This window comes from Macaca fascicularis, chromosome 1, assembly GCF_037993035.2.
Source record: "Macaca fascicularis isolate 582-1 chromosome 1, T2T-MFA8v1.1".
NCBI classification, from domain to species: Eukaryota; Metazoa; Chordata; class Mammalia; order Primates; family Cercopithecidae; genus Macaca; species Macaca fascicularis.
The window spans coordinates 171,000,739-171,024,022 of NC_088375.1; the positions used below are offsets into that span (position 1 = coordinate 171,000,739).

The following is a 23,284-nucleotide window of genomic DNA, read 5'->3' on the forward strand; positions in this document are numbered from 1 at the left end:
GTGGAAAATGAGGAACCCATGAAGGTAAACTGGAAGCTGCATCTGTCTACCATGACCTCCACCCTCAGTGTTGTGTAGGACCTGCAGGAGAAGCTGTGCCCTTTGCATGTGTAGTGGTTAATACTGAGTGTCAACTTGATTGGATTGAAGGATGCGAAGTATTAATCCTTGGTGTGTCTGTGAGGGTGATGCCAAAGGAGACTAACATCAGAGTCAGTGGGCTAGGAAAGGCAGACCCACCCTTAATCTAGATGGGAACCATCTAATCAACTGCCAGCATGGCTAGAATACAAGGAAGGCAGAAAAATGTGAAAAGATGAGCCTGGCCTAGCCTCCCAGCCTACGTCTTTCTCCCACGCTGGATGCCTCCTGCCCTCAAACATTGGACTCCAAGTTCTTCAGTTTTGGGACTCAGACTGGCTCTCCTTGCTCCTCAGATTGCAGACAGCCTATTGTGCGACCTTGTGATCATGTGACTTAATACTTAGTAAACTCATATATATAGATATAGATATATATATATATAGATATATATATATATATAGATATATATATATATATCCCATTAGTTCTGTCCTTCTAGAGAACCTTGACTAATACAGCATGCAACTGCATACACCCTGGCATGGGACTTGAAAAAGCTAAAGGATCTTGCAGGAGCTGAAGGGGCTGTGGGACCCAGGCAGCCACTCACCAAGCTGAGCAAGCAGATTAGCAGCAGTGTGTATGCTGCCACAGCGTAACAATGGCTGCTGCTTCACTTCCACCTTCCAGATCTAGCACAGATTTGTGTTGTGGCCAACTCTAAAATCAGATCCGCACAGGAAAAGGAATTCTGAGAAACATGATTCCAGCTTAGCTAAACTGACGTGGTATAAAGATGAAGACAATGAAGACCCAGAGATGTTAAGTGACTTGCCCAGTGCTTTGCAGAACATTTGTAGCTGATTTATTAGGACCCAGTTTTGCTGACTCGAAGCCTACTGGCTTTAGTGGAACACTTGCTGCATGCCAGCTACTGAATCATCTGATCCACAACACCACTATAGAGTAGGTATTATTATGCCCAGTTTCTAGATTAAGAAATTGAGGCTCAGAAGGGTGAAGTCAATGAGCCAACATAACTCAACTATGGAAAGGTGAAACAGATTCCAATGCAGATTCATTAGATCCCAAGCCCCACCCTCTTAACCTCCAGGTGTATGGTCTTTCCCTCCACTAACCCCATGTCCCAGTTTCCCAGAGTAGGGTATCAGAAGATGGTTCACACTAAAAGAGACCCTGGCATCACAGTTTCCCCTCTGTAGTCTGTGATACTGGCCTGGGGCCAGTTCCCTCTCACTCCAGGGATAGTATAAACACGCAGATATGCTTCAGTGAGTGCGACTAGGAGTTGTACTGAAGGGAACATGTATTCTAAGCACTGTAGGGTAGAATACACTAGAGCACAGGCCCAGACGTGGAAGAAGCCCACCAGCTCTCAGCCACAGCAAAGAGAAGCATAAAAGTTAAGCAAGTGCCCCCATTGGTGCTGAGAAATTTCCCACAAGTGCAAAGACACCAGAAAATAGGGCTGGAGCAGCAGCATGACTCAGTGGGGACCAGGGAAGACCTATTGCTTTAGTAATAAAATCTAAGGGTTGTGACTTCAGAGTTATCAAACAATGCTACATTCACTGAATTCTCCTAATAGTAATCATAGTTCTAATAAGAGCAATTAAGAGACATCTGCACCCCCATGTTTATTGCAGTACAATTCACAATAGCCAAGATATGGAATCAGCCTAGATGTCCAATAAGAGATGAATGAATAAAGAAAATGTGGTACATATACACAATGGAATACCATTCAGCCATAAAAAAGAATGAAATCCTGTCATTCCAGGCAACATGGATGAAACTAGAGGACATTATGTTATGTGAAATAAGCCAGGAGAAAACACCACATATTCTTATTCATATGTGAAAACTAAAAAAAAAAAAAAAAAAAAAAAAAAAAAAGTTAATCTCACAGAAGTAAAAAGTTGAACAGAAGATACTAATTTAAAAAAATGTATTTGCAGATACAGGATCTTCTTATGTTGTCCAGCTGGTCTTGAATTTCTGGGCTCAAGTAATCCTCCCACTCCAGCCTCCCAACATGATGGGGAACTACAGAGATGCACTAATTTTAAAAAATTTATTTGTAGATATAGGATCTTCTTATGTTGTCCAGGCTGGTCTTGAACTTCTGGGCTCAAGCAATCCTCTCACTTTGGCCTCCCAAAGTGCTGGGATTATAGGCATGTGCCACCATACCCAGCTAAGATTTGTTAAAGGATACAAAATTATAGCTAGATAAGAGGAATAAATTTTAGTGTTCTATAGCACTGTAGGAAGACTATAGGTAACAATAATATATTTAGTTTCAAATAGCTAGAAGGAGGATATCGAGTATTTGAAACATTAAGAGATGATAAATGTTTGAGATGATGTCTATGCTAATTACCCTGATCTAATCACAACACATTATATGTATTAAAATATCACTATGTACCCCATGAATATGTACAATAATTACTTGTCAATTAAAAAATAAAATAAATGATTTAAAAATAATAGTAGTTATTAATTACTTATTTTAGTTGATTGTTTATTATTGATTGCCAGGCACTACTCTAGGCATTTCACATAAATTAACTCACAAGTATATATAGTAGGAAGTATTATTGACCCATTTTACATACAAGGAAATTGAGGCAAAGAAAGGTCAGGTAACGTGCCACAATCACATGAACTAGGAGTCTGCCTCCAGAGCCTAACCTCTCAACCTTAATATGAATCTGCTTCTCAGCAACCCTGTACAAGAAGGAGAAAGGAAGAGAGGGTGGCGGGATGGTGGTGCTCCTTTTGCATATGAAGAAACCGAGTCTTGGGATGGCTGAAGAAGTCACCTAAAGCCTCCCTGCTAAGCCCAGAGTTGAAGCCAGCGCTGTGGAACTGCAAAGACCCTGCTCTTTTCACTTGACCACTCAGCCCTGTTAAGTTAGTGGCCCATTCAGGACTTGAGTTTGAATATCAAACTCAACCCTAACCGCAGTTGCCTATGGTTTGCTAGAAGGACTTATTGCTTTCAATACCCAAGTGGGCGATTTGAATGCTGAGGTCAGTTCGGAGGCCAGAAGCCGTCTGCCTGGTGAACAGAAGGGTCCTCTCAATTTTCAGTCAGGAAAGGACCAGGACTGACCTTCCCACCTTGGAAACATTGCCTTTCACCCTGGAACCAGAAGAACAAACATAGTCTGATTCTTGGAGATGAGGCAGCTCCAGTTTTAGGGTACACTCATAACTGTGATTGCCTCAGTATTCAGCCCCTTGGAGGCAAAGGTGTAAACGCTTATCCATGATTCAACAAAATGCATTCACCAGTTTACTAGGCATCCGCTCCATGTGCCTGAAGGGGGACCTATAAAAGAGAGCTCATACACAGTTCCTGCCTTCAGTGACTTTATTGAGTAGCTGGGAAAACTCCAGTTCCCCTCCCATCACCTCCTCATGCCCCCATATACCTAAATAATGCCAATATACACAGCCACAGGGACCAGTAGAAGGTGGTAGGAAAATGACTGATAAAAGTTTCTTTCATCATTCACTCAATTCATAACTAAATACACGTTGAGTTTCTCTTATTTGTCAAGCACTGTACTACATACTTTGGATGTGAATCATATTTAACCTTCCTAATGCCCCTGTATAGCAGCTATTAATACCTTTATTTTGCAGATAAGGAAACAGACACATGAGGGAAAATGATTTGCTCAAGATCATCCTGTGAGGAAGTGTGAATAATTCCAGAACTCAGGTCTTCTGATTCTAGCTCAGTGTTCTTTTAATCACATCATACTAGAAAGAGAATTAGAAGATCCTTGAGTAAGATACATGACCAGAGATGCAAAAAGGAGGCAGACAAGTGAATTGGTGGGGAAGTAATCAAAGTTTTTTATCTACCAATGGGGGGCAGATGTGATAAAGACAGCCAGCCGTCCGACAGAGGTTCATGTTCCCCTTTCACGGTGGAGAGATGTCACCAGAAAGACACTGCCAGGCCAGGGTCTCTCTTTCCCCTTGCACCTTGGTGTGCCCATGTAACTTGTTCTCACCAGTGGAAGGTGAGCAGAAGTGATGCCTGTTGCTTCTGGGCTGGAGTGTTTCAGAAGTGAGGCACCTTCTTTAACCACTTTCCCCAACAACTGGGAAAAACAAGGGCTCCTTCGGTCGCCGGGTCCCCGCATCTCTGCTTGGAGAAGAGCAGCTTGGCAATTGGAAACATGCATTTGGGCTTAATGTGAGCAAGAAATGAACTTCTACTCTGTTGATTCATTCTACATTTAGGGGGTGTATTGCGACATCTAGCACTATCTTAACTAAATATGGCAGATGAGGCCAAAGTGCCAAAGTTCTGGGTTGTTGTGGAATAATTCATTCCACCTCAAAGATGGTCAGTTAAACCAATAAGGTACACTACACATAGGCTACCCATGCTTACTGAGAACAGGAAAGGCCCTTGGTCAGATTGTGAACACCCCAGGGCTGAGCCTGTCTCATGGCTTTCCTCACTCCACTGTCTAGCACAGTGCCTGGCTTGTATTCGATTCTCAGTACCTGCTTGAATGTGATAACCCCCCAGCTTCTCTCTGCCACCAGAACACATGAGCAGCTGCAAGATGGAAACTTAGTGGCAAATACCCTGAAACCAGAAACACAGGGAGCATTTCTAGAATGTTTAGGAGGGAATCTGAACTAAGCCTTGAGCCTCACCCAGATAGGAATCAGACAAACACTGTAGCACATGGCAATAGAGAAATATTTTGGTGTTAAGCAACATTACATTGACAATAAACAAAAGAAGGAATCTCTCCATAAAATATCCTTGTGAAGGCCTCACCAGAGAAGATTTGCTATGTGATGAATTGAAGTGTTTTGATCCCGCTCCTAATCCATGACCATCCCTTGTATTCCAAAGGGGTTTTTCTGGTTAGGAAGTTTTATGGTGGGGGGAGGTCCTTGAAATATCCTGAGGGAGAGTTTATGGTAAATGTTTTAACAGGGTACAGTAGCCAAAATATGATATTTGATGTAGAAAGAAACCCAGATGGTTGCTGAGATGTCAGGAAATGCAATTTTCTATTTTATCTGGGGAAAAGTTTTTCCCTGAATTCCAGAACTTACAGTGACCTGGCCTCACAAATAGTCTGATTTGCAACCACTACACAAAAGCATCTTCCTCTGCTTGTTAGGGAGAGGATCTGGACCACTACTTCTGGGACCATTTGGCAACTGGATTAGCTCCCTCTAAGTTGCAGCTGAATACAAATGCTTTAGCTAAGAAAGAAAGTCATTCATCTGAAGGCCTGCAGGCTGATAAGCACTAATAAAATGATGAGAGACGGTACCAGACGACAAGAGTTCTGCAAATACTATTCCTTTATCACTAGTACTTTGAAGATATTTATCTTCACAACAACTCTGAAAACTAGGTATCATTACCATCACTTTACAAACTTGCTAACTAAGGCATGCCAGTTATCCAGCTGGGAAATGGCAGACCTAGCTTCAAGTCCAGGTCTAGATGACACCAAAACCCACTATGCACTACAGTTGCTGTTTAGGTAATCCCCCTCCTGAGTCCAAATCCAACATACCTCCCACCACATCACCCCTGACTGGGGGAAAGGGAAAGACATTTTGCCTTATATCACACATGGTCCCTCTACATGAGGATTTTGCTTTGCTGAAGAGGTAGGGCTAAAATAATCTATGATTTTAAGGCTCAGGAGATGCCATATGTCCAATCTCTCAGAAGACGCCTTGCCCCTTGCTTTGGAGCTTAGTTAATTCAGCTGCCGCCACCACCAAAAGCAATAACATAGACTTCTTCTATGTTACCTCTGTCCTTACAGGTGCAGCCCTAACTTCTGTAATCTTCTTTTATGATGAGGTACCTGAAATATAACACTCTCAGCAGTTTAGAGCACAAAACTGATTTTAACACGTTATGACACATCTGGGGATTCCAACCCCATGGGAACAGGTCAAATGCAGGCACTGAACCTTGCTGTAGAATTCAACTAGCACAGTTGGACACATAAAGCTGCCCTGACTTTCCAACCCGTTATATCTCTAAGCCCAACTAGACTAGTTACCCAAACCTCAGAGCTTGGGAGTGCCAAGCTCATTCTGGCTGGAAACCAAGTACAGTTTCCTGTTCAGACCAAAGTTGCTCACTCCAGAACCCCTTGAAAAGCCTGTGTCACCTGCTCCCCTTTCTGGGTCCCTCAAAATTCCTTTCTCTGTGGGCCAACCATGCTGGTTCCACTCAATCCCCTTGTTGAGAGCTTTTTTCTCTTTTTTATATCTTTGCCCTATAATATAATATTTTTAATGTTTATATCCCCTGGGCATCTAAAACTGCCTACTTATTACAAAAATATGACAAAAAGCATGACTCACAATCTTATTGCTTGTCCCCATCCTTCTTCATTTGCAGACCCAAGAGCTATAGTCAGTATAATCATACCAGAGATACAATTTTGGTGGTTTCTATATTTCTTTCTGGTTGGGATGGCAAATGAGTTTCATCTCTTGCCCCAACTCTGGCCAATCTACCTGAGGTACTGACTTGAGAAAGAGCCTAGGCTCAGCAGGTAAGTGTGCTGAAATCAGTTAGTGATTTCTGCACAGGCACATATGGTGGGGAGAAGGTAGCATGGAAGCATACAGACACACCTGCTTTACTGTACTGTTAATGTTCAGGGCATTAATAGATCATCTGAAAACATGGCCTCCAAAAATTCCTCCCAGCCAGGACAGACTTGCAGGTTCAGTCTGTTTCCCCTCCTCTTGAATCTCACTGCAACCTCAAACTCCTGGGCTCAAGGGATCCTCCTGCCTCAGCCTCCCAAGTAGCTAGGACTACAGATGCACACCACAATGCTCCGTTTTTCTGTTTTGTTTTGTTTTTTGTAGAGACAGGGTCTCATCATCTTGCCCAGGCTGGTCTCAGATTCCTGGGCTCAAGTGATCCTCCCACCTCAGCCTCCCAAAGTGCTAGGATTACAGGCATGAGCCTCTGCTCCCAGCCTTGGGCTGCCTTTTTGATTGGCTTTGACCAATAAAATGCAGTGGAAATAATCCTGTGACTTCCAGTTCTTTTTTTCTTTTTTTTTTTTAAGATGGAGTTTCACTCTTTTTTTTTTTTATAGCATACTATTTATTTTTTTGTGCTACTTATAATCTTTTTTATTTATGTATTTATTTATTTTTTATTCAACTTTATGTTCTAGGGTACATGTGTACAACATGCAGATTTGTTACATATGTATACATGTGCCACGTTGGTGTGCTGCACCCATTAACTCATCATTTACATTAGGTATATCTCCTAATGTTATCCCTCCCCGCTCCCCACAATAGGCCCCGGTGTGTGATGTTCCCCTTCCTGTGTCCAAGTGATCTCATTATTCTGTTCCCACCTATGAGTGAGAACATGCGGTGTTTGGTTTTCTGTTCTTGCGATAGTTTGCTGAGAATGATGGTTTCCAGCTGCATCCATGTCCCTACAAAGGACATGAACTCATCCTTTATTATGGCTGTGTAGTATTCCATGGTGTATATGTGCCACATTTTCTTAATCCAGTCTGTCACTGATGGACATTTGGGTTGATTCCAAATCTTTGCTGTTGTGAATAGTGCTACAATAAACATACATGCGCATGTGTCTTTATAGCAGCATGACTTATGATCCTTTGCATATATACCCAGTAAAGGGATGGCTGGGTCAAATGGTATTTCTAGTTCTAGATCCTTGAGGAATTGCCACACTGTTTTCCACAATGGTTGAACTATTTTTCAGTCCCACCAACAGTGTAAAAGTGTTCCTATTTCTCCACATCCTCTCCAGCACCTGTCGTTTCCTGACTTTTTAATGACTGTCATTCTAACTGGTGTGAGATGGTATCTCATTGGAGTTTCACTCTTGTTGCCCAGGCTGGAGTGCAATGGTGCGATCTTGGTTCACCACAACCTCCATCTCCGGGTTCAAGCAATTCTCCTGTCTCAGCCTCTCGAGTAGCTGGGATTACAGATATGTGCCACCATGCCCAGCTAATTTTGTATTTTTAGTAGAGATGGGGTTTCTCCACGTTGGTCAGCCTAGTCTGGAACTCCCGACCTCAGGTGATCCATCTGCCTCAGCCTGCCTAAGTGCTGGGCTTACAGGCGTGAGCCACCTCACCTGGCCAACTTCCAGTTCTTAAGAAACCTTGCAGCCTTTGTGCATTCTCTTGGGATTCAGCTACCATGTAAAGAAGTTCAAGTTAGACTAGAGGAGAGATCTCACACAGGGAGGGAGAGAGGCCCAGTCGTCCCCCAGATGTTCCAGCCACCCCCAGTGAGGCACCAGACATGGGAATAAAGCCATCTTGGATATTCAGCCCTTCCAGATTCCTAGCTGAATGTATCCACACAAGTGACCTGGTTAATGCCAGATGTGCCAGAAGAACTGTCTAGCAGAGCCCAGCCAATCCACAGAATCATGAGAAATAAAAAAATATGGATTATGCCACAATTTGGGGGTATTGTGTTATAAAGCAATAGATAATACATACAACATTTTTATCTTAATCGCTGACTTTCTTAATTTCTACTTTAGACTATTAAGTCACCTCCTGTATAACATCTTCATTGACCCTCTCTAACCAAACGGAAACTTCCAGCTCACTTCCCAGCTCACCTCTCCGTCCTGGGCACACTGAAAACTACTCTTCCCAGCTATCTTGCAGTTAGATGTGGCCACATGACTACGTCTGGCCAAGGGCCTCTGCAGGGAAGTGACAGGTAGCACTTCTGGGCTGAAGCACAACCTGGAGGGTGCAGCTCTCCATGGGCTCTTGCTTTGCCTTGTGCTGAGATGATGGAGCCACCAAATCAAAGGCGCCTGGAGTTTCTGAGCCACTGTATGGAGAACAGCTGTCCTGGAGAGTTGCCCATAACCACAGGGGACTTTGCATGAGTCAGAAATAAACTTTTGTTAAGTTAAGTCACTGAGATTTCAGAGTGGGCTGTTACTGAAACACAGCCTAGCACAATCTGATCACAAAAAGCCTATTTGGTTTAAATTCCTTTGCATTTAAGAAACAAAAGAGGCAAATGCAGAGGAAAGAGAAAAACAGTGAGGTGTTTTCATCATCCAAATACTAATTTACAATTTCAAAATACAAAAGTATCCACTCGGAGCCTGGCATGGTGCCAGGTACCAGCCACACCCTGAGGACACAGAGATGAATCTGACTCAGTCTCTCCTCACAGTTTACACACCAGTGAGAAAGGCGGCATGCCATTAAAATATGCTGGGATAGTGCATGGTTGTAGTTACACTATCTATGTGTTCAGGGCACATGGAGGGTGTGACCCTTCGTTCTGACCAGATGCTATTTCCATATTAAGGTCACTCTGGGCACTAATAGCCAGGTATGTTGGACACATTTTCTCTAATATTTATAACAACTCTGCATCATGGGAAGGATTAGCCCATTCTACAGATAAGGAATCTCAAGGTCAGAGAGGTTAAGCACCTGGCTCAAAGTCACAGTGCAAGTAAGCACTGTATTTGCTGGTAGTTCCTAGAGGTCTGTACAGCACAAGCTCCCTCTTGTAATTCCTGCCCAGTGACCCAGTTCTGACTTTAATATCTTGAATTATTCTGCCCGCTCCTCACCCCTGGGGTTATGGTTTCCTTTCTGTGTATTTGAAATGGCAAAGTAAAAATCCCAACTATCTGCCATAAAATATGAAGAAAAGTATTACTTTTAACTAGAAGGATGTGGTCATGGCAGCAGGAACCTAGCAGGGCGGGTGGGTCAGTTGACAGCAAGGGTCTTACAAACCCATGCCACTTGTCTTTCCCCACCAACCTCATCTTGCCACTTCTGCGAAGTCATTGAGGGAACAACTGCTCACTCCGAAGAACAGCCAAGAAGCACAACTCTGAAGCTGATGCACTCATGCCAAGCCGTCCTCTGGGCCTACTGCCTTTGAGCCTGGAGTCCTCCCATTGCTGTGTCTGGGTTGGTTTTATAGTTTCTTTAAGACTAAAAATACCTCGAAGTGGCCCCTTGCCCTTTATTCATTGGTCAGTCCAAACCTGTGATCCAATTGCTTCTCTAATGAGAGGTAATGAAGGAGGAAGTGGGGAAGTCAGCCATCCAGACTGCAGGGAGGCGCAGGTGGCCCTAAGAGAAGCCAGAAAGGCTCCTGCCATTGCAACTTTGGTTGGTGAATGTACTAGGGAAGGACAAGGAACAGAAACGCAGGCATCAGCTAAAGAACAGAAGATCTTTAGAAACAAAGTATTTCTAATCCTTACATTTCATTGAGACATCATTAGCCCAAGAACCATGACATTTTCTCAGTGGCAAAATTCAATGATATCAGAGTAAAGGGCAAGGTAGACATGCTGTTCTAACTGTTTCTAAGGGCAAATGCCAGGGGTGTGTGTGTGTGTGTGTGTGTGTGTGTGTGTGTGTGTGTGTGTTTAAAATAGATCTTGACTGGACGCGGTGGCTCACACCTGTAATCCCAGCACTTTGGGAGGCCAAGGCGGGTGGATCACCTGAGGTCAAGAGTTCGAGACCAGCCTGACCAACATGGAGAAACCCCATCTTTACTAAAAATACAAAATTAGCCAGGGGTGGTGGCGCATGCCTGTAATCCCAGTTACTTGGGAGGCTGAGGCAGGAGAATCGCTTGAACCCGGGAGGCAGAGTTTGCAGTGAGCCAAGATCACACCTTGCACTCCAGCCTGGGCAACAAGAGTGAAACACCATCTCAAAATAAATAAATAAGTATTTTAAAAAATAAAATAAAATAGATCTTACCCACAATTACAACTGGGCCAAGACTTGAACCTAAATCCCTCTTACTCCAAAATTCACACAACACCCAAGCATCCTCCATTTTACCCAATGTGCCTATATCAAGTCATATGTCGAAAACTGGAAAACATTCATTCTTCTCATTTGTGTCACAAGCTCCTGGGTTTTCACAGGGACCTTTTGAGGACAATGCTTTAATCAGTGATTTTCAATCTTTCTTTCTGGCTCCAAACCAAAAATAAATATCCATATTTCTGCCACGAGCAGTAGCTCACTGTGTCATAGACATAAAGTTTCAATGCAGAGTAGGGGTTCAGGGAAGAAAGCATGTGTGCACTGAACAAGCCCCTTAGGTTATTTGGGTACATAATGGAGAGATAGTTAATGTGGGTGTCTACATGGCACAGACCCTTGGATCGAGCTATTGTCGGGCCTGGTCTTCATGAGACAGATCTGTTTTATTCCTCTTTTTTAAAAAAATTTAAACATTTCTCATTATTAAGACAATTAAAAATAAACTCTAGTCGGGGTGTGGTGGCTCACACCTGTAATCCCAGCACTTTGGGAGGCCAAGGTGGGCAGATAACGAGGTCAAGAGCTCGAGACCATCCTGGCCAACATGTTGAAACCCCGTCTCTACTAAAAATACAAAAATTAGCTGGGCGTGGTGGCAGGCGCCTGTGTTCCCAGCTACTCAGCGGGCTGAGGCAGGAGAATCTTGAACTCGGCAGGCAGAGGTTGCAGTGAGCCAAGATCGCGCCATTGCACTCCAGCCTGGTGACAGAGCAAGACTCTGTCTCAAAAAAAAAAATCAAAAAACAGAACTCTAATCTGCTTGGATCACTCTCTGTTCCCTTTCTATTTTGCTGGAAAATTAGACCAGCTGGGAGCTACATGTACAGGAGGACACGGACAGTGGGATCAGAGAGATCCAGTCTTGAATTCCAGTTTCTTTCCAGGCAGGTCAATAAACACCTTGAGCCTCAGTTTCCTCATCTTCCTCATCCTTACAACCAGGTTTGGAGTGTCTTACAAGCAATAGACAATAAATGGTGAGTTTTCTGGTAGGCTGCTCTCTCAGAATGTAACTTCACAACTACACTTCCAAGAATTGGCCTAGTGCATATTACTGTCCTTTGTAATAGCTATAGTGTATTCCATTGTGATACTGTGTCGCAATCTGCCTGCCATTTCCCCAATACTGGGAATCTGGATTGTTTCCAGTTTTCCTTTCTTATGCATTGATCTGCTGTGAACATCTTTAGACAGATGGATTTTTTCTCCCTTAAGTTATTTCCTTAGACAAAATTCCCAGAAGTGGAATTACTAGGTCAAAGAGTAGGAACAACTCTGTAGCCCTTATTATTTATTGCCAGATGAATTCTCATTTTCTAAGAAGGCTATCAGCTGGGAGAGCGCTGCATATGAGGTAGTTTCCATATACCACTGCTGTCTCTGCCATGAGCTCTAGTGGAAGAACCATTCCCAGCCTCTCTCATTCTGTGGCTGGCACTAAGTGGTAGGAGATAGGGACTAGAGAAGAAAGATAAAGACCTGGAATGTGTAGGGATGCAGGGCTGGGAGAAGGAAAATGGATAAAGCTGTCTGCATTTAGGGATTAGGGTCTGATACGACTAAGCACTTTGATCTAGAAATAAATGATACTGGGAGAAAAATCCTTCAAATAAGTTAATATTTATTGCTTTTGTTCTATATACATTTATGAGCACTTACCTAACATGTGCCAAGCACTAACATTTATATGATGTCTGAACCTGTCCCCCAACTCCTTTTGTAATATGAAGAAGACAAGGGGGTTTAAGTCTAGACCTGCTTAGGCTTCTCTTTGGCTAAGATACTGGAAGAGAGAAATCTTGCTTAAGAAACTATGAAGACAAAATTGAGAATATGAGGAAAGCCACAAACCAGAGGCAGATAATAAAACTGGTGGTGCAGACACAAATCAAGGATTACCCTGAGATGCGTGAATGAAAAAGTCAGGACAAGAGTGATGGGAGTGTATATGGGGTGAAGTGGAGACCTGGGGGAGATGGTAAACCAAAGCAGTGTCCTGAAAGCTTTTAAATGATGCTGTTCAAATCTCAAATATCCTTGCCAACATTGTTTTCTACTTGATCTACCAATAACCAAGAAAGCTGTATTAAAACAGTGAGGGATTTGTTAATGCCTCTTCATAGATCAAACTGTTTTTGTTTCTATATTTTGAAGGTGTACTATTAGGTAAATATAAGTTTTCAATTGTTATGTTCCTAACAAATCAAACCTCTTAGCATTATGTAGTGATTTTCTTTATCTTTTTAAATGCTTTTTTCCTCAAAGTCTGTTTTGTTTTATAGGCCTGCTTTCTTTTGGTTAATATTTTCCTGACATATTTTTTCTAGGTTTTGACATTCAAATTTTTTTTTTCCTTGTGTTTTATTTAGTCAGTCTCTTGTAGAAAGGACATAGCTGGAGTTTGTTCTATGCGGTATGAGGGTCTTTGTGCTTTAACAGGACAGCTTAATCCATTTTCCTTCTGTTTCTTTCTTGCTTGCTTTATTTTCTTTCTTTCTTTCTTATCTCTTTATCTTTTTTTCTTTTTTCTTTTTTTTTTTGGGACAGAGTCTCACTCTGCCCCCAGGCTGGAGTGCAGTGGCGCAATCTTGGCCCACTGCAACCTCCACCTCCCGGATTCAAGCAATCCTCCTGCCTCAGCTTCCCAAGTAGCTGGGACTATAGATGCACACCACCACACCCAGCTTATTATTAATATTATTATTATTTTTGTATTTTCAGTAGAGACGGGGTTTCACCATGTTGGCCAGGATGGTCTCAATCTCTTGACCTCGTGATCTGCCCACCTTGGCCTCTAAAGGGCTGGGATTACAGGTGTGAGCCACCATGTTCCTTTCTCCTTTGCTCTCCTCTCCTCTCCTTTCCTTTCCTTTCCTTTCTTTTCTCCTTCCTTCCTTCCTTTCTCTCTCTCTCTCTTTCTTTCTTTCTTCTCTCTCCCTCCCCCCTTCCTTTCTCTTTTTCTGTCTCTCCCCTCCCCCACTTTCTTTATTCCTTTCTTCTCCTCCCCCCCCTTCTTTCCTTCCTTCCTTCCTTCCTTCCTTCCTTCCTTCCTTCCTTCCTTCCTTCCCTCCTTCTTGCTTTCTTTTTCTTTCAAGATGGGGTCTTGCTATATTGACCAGGTTGATCTTGAATTCCTGAGCTATGGCAATTCTTCCACGTCAGCCTCCCAAGTAGTCAGAATTACAAGGGTGCACCACTATGCCCAGAATTTTTTCCCTTATTTTGATTACTGACTTGTTTGGATTTAACTCTACTCTCTTATTACTGTTTATCCTTCTATTCATTCTGCCTTTCCTGTTTTACACCCACCCTTCCTCCCTCCTTTAGATTGACTGCATTTTTTCTCTTCCCTGTCCTAATTCTCCCCCTACATGTTTGGAATTTATTAATTAAAGTGCTTCATTCTTTTGAACAAAGTTTAAATAGTATTTTTTTCTCCAAATATGCTATGACTTCAGAATGCCTTAAATCTGATCTCCCACTCTTCTAAATTCACATGCTACTTTTGTCTATTCTAGGCTCTTTGCCCCGAACAGATATTAGACATTATTATTATTTCATTAATTAAATGTTTTCTTAAGTTTTATCTGCAAATTTACCAAAATACACATTCACCATAGGTCCTTGCACCCTCCGTCTATTCTGTCTGAGATATGATCCTTAACAAACATTTTATTAAGTGTCTGCTGTTTGTAAACTTACTGCATTTTTGTTTTTTCTGAAAATTTCTGTATTTTGCCCTTATTTTTGACTGGTTCTTTTCCTGGGTATGAGATTCTAGCTTGTTTTATGTCACTGCATTGACAATTTCATTTTACCCTTTTCTGGCTTCAATATTTTCTCTAGATAAGTCAGCCCTCAGAAAAATTGCTGCTCTTTTGAGAAAAGTTATGTCTTTCTGACGCTATCTTCTCCTTCCTCCCATCTCTAAATATCTTTTTGATTTTCTGAAGTTTTGCCATGATTTGCCTATATATATATATATATATATCTCCACATATATTAATATATACACATACATACATATACCTATTTTTTTATTATCCAGCTTGGAATTTACTGTTGTTTGGAACTGAGCGTTGCTTTGTATTGCCTCCCTGTTCTCCGGAACACAGACTCTGAGGAAAAGATTAGCATGCCGAAAACTCACTCGGGAGGGCTCTCAGAACTGGGATCTATGGAGGAAGCAAAGGAATAGGACTGGGCACAGAGTGGAGCTGGGCTGTGATGCAGTCACAAAAAAGCCCTCATCCCATTCCATAGAGAGCTCTGGTGTTCGAAGGGCCCTAAAGCATTGTTCCTAACTGGGGCAATGGGGCTGAGCTTTTATGACCGCGCAGCAATGACCCATTAGGCTCAGGGCTGCCCTTAAGGAAGGTGTGTGGCATTGAGCAAGGCAACTCTCTTCAGCTGAGGGCAGCCTCTGGGACTGGACTCAGCCATACGCTGTCAATTGCCAACACTCTTAGTAGCTGGGGGAATGAGTGCTTTGGTCCTGGGAGTGGGGAGACAGAATTTGGCTGGGGCACCACAGCATCCACACCAGTCCATACCTCATGTGGCTCAGATCCAATCCTTTGGTGTGTGTCCTGAAAGCAGATCTTTCAGGATTCTAGTGGACCTCTTTTTCTAGAGAAACTTAAAAGAGGAAGGTTAATGCTGTAAACTAATGTGTTACCTGCTGCACCTGGTCCCAAGGACAAACCAGATACTCAGCATCTTCTTCATCTCCTATCACTCCCCTCAGTCTCAGCTACTGCCTCTGCAGATTCAGATAGCTTACCTGGTGAGGGTGACCCAGACCTTCATATCTGAGGGATTTGAACTCTTGTTCCTCTGCCCTTCTCAGGCAGTGACTGCTACACTTACCTACTTACCATCAAAACTGGGCAAAAAGTATCAAGAAACACTCAAATGGATCACCTGGGTGCCAAACATATTCTTCCCTGCCCCCACTGTGTAACACCAGTGCTACCTCTTCCTGATGGTCAGGATCAATTTCTCCTGCCAGGAGCCTGAAAGGACTACAGAGAAAGATGTGGCTTTAACATTTAATGGGATTCTTGCTGTGTCCCTTGGTTGAAGCATTTTCTCCCTGTGAGCCAACACTGCTAAACCTCTAGAAACCAGGGCTATGAAAATGAAGCACAATTCCCCAAGTGAATAACTGAGAGTGATGATAAAGGGGCTATTCCTACACAAACCCCTGGGTTCCTTGACCTGCGTATTTGACCTACTGGGGACATTACACCATCTCCATAGCAGATTGGGCTTTTCTAGACCCAGACGGGGCTATTCCACCAAGGTTGAGTTCCAACCAGGAAGAAATGGAACCTTGTGCCATATAATAATAATTTACTATAATAATTGTGCCAGCCTTGCTTTTCACAGTTAAATCTTGAAACCTGGCCTCTATTTCTGAGATTTTATCGTCCCTATTCTTATTGAGATCTTATCATTCCTATTGTTACTATGATAATTGCACCTCCTTTGCTTCTCACAGTTAAATGCTGAAACCTGGCCTCTATTTTTGATATCTAATGTTATTAGGATCCCAAATCTCCCAGCATTAACTCTGGTCTATAGACAGCAGCCATCACTGAGCTTCTCCATGATGATGGTCTTTTTGTCAGTGTGTTGCCTATTGCTTTGGCAAACGAAGTGTTTTCGGAGCCCATCTGTGGAACAGAGTCTTCTGGTGGATTTACCAGTCTTACACAGTTTATTCATTCTGGTATGCACAGTTCTCTGAGCCATTCAGTCTCTCCTTTCAATGTCTTCCATAGTGACTCTGGTGTTTCCACTTCACTTCTGCAGCTTAAAGCCCTCTCCAACCTTCTAAGAGTCACCTGGAGGTGTGCTAACACTGCCTCCCAGGGTCCTAGGCGGGGAGATTGCTGCCACACCTATAAACTCTCCCTCATCCAGTTGTATGGTCGGTCTCCCCTTGATCCAGCACTCACAGAGTCCAGGCCCACACATACTCTCCCAGCTTCTGTACTTGTGGGTTAGGTCCTACAGCTTCTCTGAAATCTAGTTTCTTTCTTTCCTGAATAGGCTCAGTACTTTCCTGCAAGGATATGTTTTGATTTAATTCTATCTTTTTTTGTCTTGTGGCCAAAAGGTGGGTAAAGAGAGAGGTCATGTGTTCACTTGCAGCGTAATGGTCTCTACATTGTCTACAAGCAAGGGGGAAGCACTGGCCTCTAAGAGGGAGTGGGGGGCTACTTCTGCCAGCCTGAAGAATTCAGGGGAATGTGGACACTCAAGATTTTGAAGCGCATCAACCCAGATGTGCTCCTGCCGTAACACAGGGTTCTGTTTCTTCCTGGTTGGGACTCAACCTTGGTGGAATAGCCCCGTCTGGGTCTAGAAGCTCTACTTCTCTTATAATTAAATCCTGGGCCTGATCCTCAGCTCTTTCTATTCCAGATCTCAGGAGATGAGAATTTCTTTCTATGCTGCTAAATATTTACTCTCAGCCTTTCATTATCTTTCTCAAAAGCATCAATAACTAACTCTCAGATATACCCATCCAACTTCATTCTCTTTATGACTCCATATTACCCAAACACCTGACCCACCACAAGATTCCTTAAATGTATATACCTTTCCAGTTCACCATGATGACAATTTTCACAACTGAACTGCTATTTCGTGCCAGGAGCCATCTCTATTCCATCTACCACCAATGATGGTGTTCTTATTGCCAACTCAAAATGCAGCTTAAAATTTTCCCACTAATATTTACATTCTTGGCTACTCTGAGAACCATCTGCTGCAGGGTGGGTTTCCCGAGAAGCAGACTTGGAGATGGACATAAGCATATCGGAATTGGGGAGCGTTCTTGGAATAAATACCTTGACAGACATGAAGGAACAGAATTGGCCAGGGGAAGAAGTTGGCATGTTGAAGCAAAGGTCTCAGCTAATCCCAGGTGGAGCTCTGGAGCTTGGATGGACCTGCAGAGTAATCCTGACTTGGGGCAAAGAGGCTGGCTTGACTCCTCTGCATTCACTACTCATTGGAGGCAGACCGCCCTCAGGAAGGCATTGTGACTTTGGATGTGCTCAACTCCTCAAGAAAGTTTGAAGTCAAAGAGCAGAAGTAAAAGGGAGCCACAGCCTGAGGAAGCAGTATGAACAAGGAAATATTTATTTAAATGAAGGAGACTTTAGTACTTTTTAGGCAAAAGGGAAGGGAGTTTTTCAGGCACTAGGAGGTCTATGGCCTGGCTATGCGTGGAGGCAGAGAAGGCGATAAAGAAGAGAAACATACACACTCGCAGCTTTGCTGAGAACTGGTGATACCGTGAGAGAAGCAGCCCTGAAAACGATGGGCCACTCAGGACAAGAGTTCCGTGTACAAGTACAGATGTGTGTGTTTAAAAGTTACTCATTAAACAACCGTGAGAATGGAGAAGTATGCCTCCAACTCATACAGATGGAGAGATCTCGAAGGGAACCAGACCTGGAGAAGGATCTATGCTTTGAGAACATCTGCAATTTAAAAAACCTGCTGAATTTAATCAGCATTCCCCAAACTTCTATGACCATGAAAATTTTAATTTTAGGGGAATGCCTATTGACATGTCTCAGAACATTCTTCAAAACACAGTTTGGAAAATGATAAGCCCAGTAATAACCTCAAGACTTTAATCAATCTCTTAATGGCCAATTTATAATCAGGACCAAAATGGAATGAAATAGAAGGATTAAAAAAAAAAAAAAAAACCCTTCCTTATTCAATGATGCTTCCATTTGGAGGACATTTACCAAGTATCTACTATGTACTAAACCCTGTTCTGGGTCCTAAGGACACAGGGGTGACAAAAGTCAAATGCCCTGTCCTCAAGGAGCTGGCCACCTGCAAGGGGACCCAGAGGGTCTGTAAGTAAATAGTCTTATACCGAGCAGTAGGTTTCTTGGCAGGGAGGAAGTTGCCCGGTGACTAAGCCAGAGCCTATGCTTGTCCAGACATGGTCTGGACACCTGAGGAAGGAGGAAGGTGGGAACCAGGCATGGAGAGACGTAAGATTGTAAGGGGAGACCAGGATTTGGGGTAAGGATTTACCTGGACTGACTCTGCCATTCCCGGTCATGCCATCTTGTCCCAGGCCAGAGTTTTCATCTCTCTGAGCTTCTGTCTCATTTGCAGAATGAGGATAGTAATCATTCACACCTCACAGCCTCTCCCTTAGGATTACACAGGAGAAAGCGATGTAAAAAAAGTACACCAACAGTAAAGCACTCCACCAAGAGAGATCTCAAGACTGACATTTCTTCACAAAGTATATTTCAAAGAAAGCTAAACAAACTCCCCCAAACTTTCCATTCTCAGGGCTATTTTTATTTTGTGATTTTCCAAGCCTCAAAATGAAATTGAAATGTAAAAAAACCATCAGCGGCTGCTTTTTATATGGTAGTTTATAAGAGTCAGGATGAAATAGAAATCATGATAGCACAAGGCCCCTAGTTTACATTCTCAGAGGGAGGCTGAGAGCTGGGAGCACTGATGACTTTGGGGAGGGCAGCTGAAATCACTAACGCCAGCCTGGCTCTAACCAGCCTGTGTAGTTTTAAGTGGTCTAATCAGCCCTGCTTTTCACAAACACAAATAAATAAAAATTGACATTACATCGGGCAACAATATGGCATGCCCTGTGCAATTAGAACCAGCTGAGTTTATGCACCCCACGGTTTACAGAGAAGGCAGCCATGCACTGCACTCTGGGGACAGATGTCTATGTGGCTTCTTAACACACATGTTCCAGCAAAATGGTTCCCAATCCCTTGGGGGCGGGGGATGCAGAGTTCTTTCAGATGGCTCCAGGGATGCGTACATTACAACAGCCATGTCAACAGACTGGTTAAATCCTGGCTCCCATACAGATGTGGGCGTAATTCTCAAGTGTGCCTCCATCTCCTGGAGGCTTTGTTCCTTAGTTATTTTCTCAATTAACAGACACTAAAAGCACCAGAACGGTGACGTGGGGGTGAAGTCTTTTACGTTAAGAAACAGTTCTCATGCTCAAACGGGTTGTATCCCATTGTTCTAATGTGACAAAACCCCAGAATGTATTAAAATCAAGTTTGAGAATGCTGTGGCCACATGGAGAAAAGGAACCACAGGGGTTTGAGAAAGAACAGCAGACAAAACCTGTTCTGGAAGCTCCACAGCCTGGACCTGCTCTTGGAGTCAAAAGATTCCTCTGCTCTATGATTTCTCTTACCCGGTCACCCAGTCTCTGGTTTTCCAGCCTTGCCTCCCTCCAGAGAGAGGCTGTACACTCTGAAGAGGTGGGGAGTGACCTTGTTAAAGTACAAATCTGAATGTGACATTCCCAAGCTGCAGGAACTGCCCACTGCCCTGGGCACAGAGCCCAAACTTTTCTTTTTTTGAGACGGAGTTTGGCTCTGTAGCCCAGACTGGAGTGCAGTGGCACGATCTCGGCTCACTGCAACCTCTGCCTCCCAGATTCTCCTGCCTCAGCCTCCCGAGTAGCTCCCGAGTAGGGTGTGGTATCTGTCACCACACTCAGCTAATTTTTGGTTTTTGGTTTTTTTTTAGTAGAGACTGGATTTAACCATGTGGGTCAGGCTGGTCTTGAACTCCTGACCTCAGGTGATCCACCTGCCTCAGCCTCCCAAAGTGCTGGGATTATAGGCGTGAGCCACTGTGCCCGGCCAGCCCAAACTGTTTCAAGTGCTCACACGGCTCTAGGCAAGACCCAGCCCATCCCCTTTCTTCTCTAATTTCATCTCCTGCCCTGCTCTCCCACTCCAGCCCCCTGCTCTCTGCCTTCTTTGAATTCATCCACCCCCAGCCTGGCCTCTGCATTTACACACACATAAACCTTCAGCCCGGAACACTTTCTCCCTCCTCACCTTTACCTGAATAACTTCAGCTTTCTGAAGTTACTATCTGAAATTATCGGAATAATTTCAGATCTTGTTTTAGAGGCCACATATTATACCTTGGAAAGGTTCGCCAGGGTTTTTGCCAAGACTGAGGCTGGAAGGAGTTGCCCCTCCTGTGTCTACAGCTCCCTGTAGTAGTTTCACGGGAGCATGAACTAGGGCTGATTCCCTAACCATCTCTCCATTGCCAGACCTTATGCTTCGCTAGGGCCAGGCTGAGCTCTGTTGGCTGACATATCCCTCTGGAAGGAGCTCAATATGCAGCTGCCGAGTGAACGTGTTCAGTGAGCATCTTTCCCACTGTGTGATCTGATGAGTGATGTTTTAGACAGAGGAAACTCTAGGCGCTGCCCACCGCATCACCCCACATAGCCGAACACTTATCCTGCAAGCACAGATTGTTTCTGGCACAGGTACTAGCTGTTGTTTAAGAACACAGCAAAGGCCCTCAGGAAGTTCTGGCATTGGTTACAAGTGCTTAGAGAAAGAGATGCTTGAATTGAGAGTAAAAACAAGAAAGAAAAGAGTTAACGCAATGGAAAAGATAGAAGAAGAAAGACACAGAAAAGCACTCACAACCTCTTCCCCACCCCTCACATCTGAACCATTTCCTGACCACAAAACGATTTCTTAATTTTTACTTTTAATTATTTTATTATTTCTTTTTTTTGTGGGTACATAGTAGGTGTATATATTTATGAGGTACATGAGATACTTCAATATAGGCATGCAATGTTTAATAATCACATCATGGAAAAGGGGGTATCCATCCCTTCAAGTATTTACGTCTTGTGTTAAGATGTCTGGGTTCTGCTTATGACCTCCTGTCTAACTAGTTGGGGACCCTGGGCAAGTCACTTAACCTCTCTGAACTGCAGTTTCCTCATCTGTGTAATTGTATTGTATAATTGCAAAATTATACAATCTAATTATACTCTTTTTATTATTTCTAAATGTTCAATGAAATTATTATTGACTACAGTCACCCTGTTGTGCTATCAAATACTAGGTCTTATTATTCTTTCTAACTATTTTTATTTTGATAAAAGTCTTTCAGGCCTGTATTAAAGTCATGGGATGCTAAGGGCAAAAAGGTCCAGAGAGAGCAGTAAGTTGCCCAAATTTGCCCAACAAGAGAGGGGCAGAATTCAAACGAGAACCCGGGTCTCTGATGCCAAGCTGCCTCCTCTCTGCAGAAGGCCGTGGTACTTAGGCCCGCGTGCACACTTCTCTGGAAAGATTGCGCTAAGCCCCAGAAGTAGCATGTGTGCCCTTCAGCCGGAGACTGCCTCGATAAATACATACTGCTTCCTGACTTGCAAAGCAAATATTTACTCAAAACCCACAGAGCACGGTGCATAAGTTCCTGGCAGCCCCAGGCAGTTTCTAACTCACTTACCATTTATTTTTAATTTGTTTTTTAGTGCATGTATTTTCTGCATTAGACCTGGAATAAACAGAGTTCAGAGTAGATGCTGGACAAACTGAAAAGTGGTTTGTACTGAAAAGCACTAGTCTCTGCCTATTACCTCTAAATTCCAATTTCTGAGAAGTCTGTGAGCAGAATCAATCAAGCTTAAATGTCAGTGCTCCATTTAAAGGCAGTCTTTAAGGCAACACAATATGATGTCCTTTGGGAAATGCGCTGAAGAATTAAGGAGGCACAAATGACTCACATCATTTGCATAATATTGAGATTCAAGATATCTGGGTTCTGGTTATGACCTTCTCTCTAACTAGTTACTGACTCTGGGCAAGTCACTTAACCTCTCTGAACTTCAGTTTCCTCATCTGTGTAAAGAGATTAATGATAGCTTTCTACCTAATTCACTATATATGGACAACAGGCCGAATTGAAGGTCAAGTCCCACATCTATTGACCAAGTATTAAAGGCCTACTAGGGGCCTGGTTGTTTTAAGAACTGAGCAAACGGCAGTGAACAAAATGAAAATGAAAACCTGTCTTCATGGAGCTTGATTTTGTAGGAGACAGATAGACAGTAAACAAAAAATAAGTAGTAATAGGTCTGAAGCTAAGTTGTAAGAAGAAACATCACCATGATAAGGGAATAGTAGTTTGCGGGGGTGCCATTTTATAAAGGATGGTCAGTGAGACGCTCTCTGATGAGTCCTGAAGGAGATGAGGGAAGAAAGAGTTCCCAGACAAGAGGAGGAGTGAAAACAAAGGCTCCAAGGGTAATGATTAGAGTGTTCAAGTTGGGAAGACCATGGTGGCTGGTGCAGAGTGAGTGGAGAAGGATGGAGATGGAGTCAAGAACGATGGATGGGCCGGGCGCGGTGGCTCACACCTGTAATCCCAGCATTTTGGGAGGCCAAAGCAGGCAGATCATTTGAGGTCAGGAGTTCAAGACCAGCCTG

At 43.3% G+C, this 23,284-nt stretch overlaps 1 long non-coding RNA gene across 4 annotated transcripts in view; it reads right to left on the minus strand.

Annotated features, from left to right (window-relative positions):
- LOC107127271 (uncharacterized) overlaps nucleotides 1-23,284 on the minus strand; it is a 63,516-nt gene that overhangs the window by 9,258 nt on the left and 30,974 nt on the right. Inside the window, exon 2 of one of the 4 annotated variants that reach the window (XR_010578054.1) lies at nucleotides 19,059-19,180. The exons of the other annotated variants lie outside the window; for them this stretch is intronic. This is a non-coding gene — a long non-coding RNA (uncharacterized lncRNA). The remainder of the gene's footprint in view (nucleotides 1-19,058; nucleotides 19,181-23,284) is intronic. 4 annotated transcript variants of the gene reach the window in all.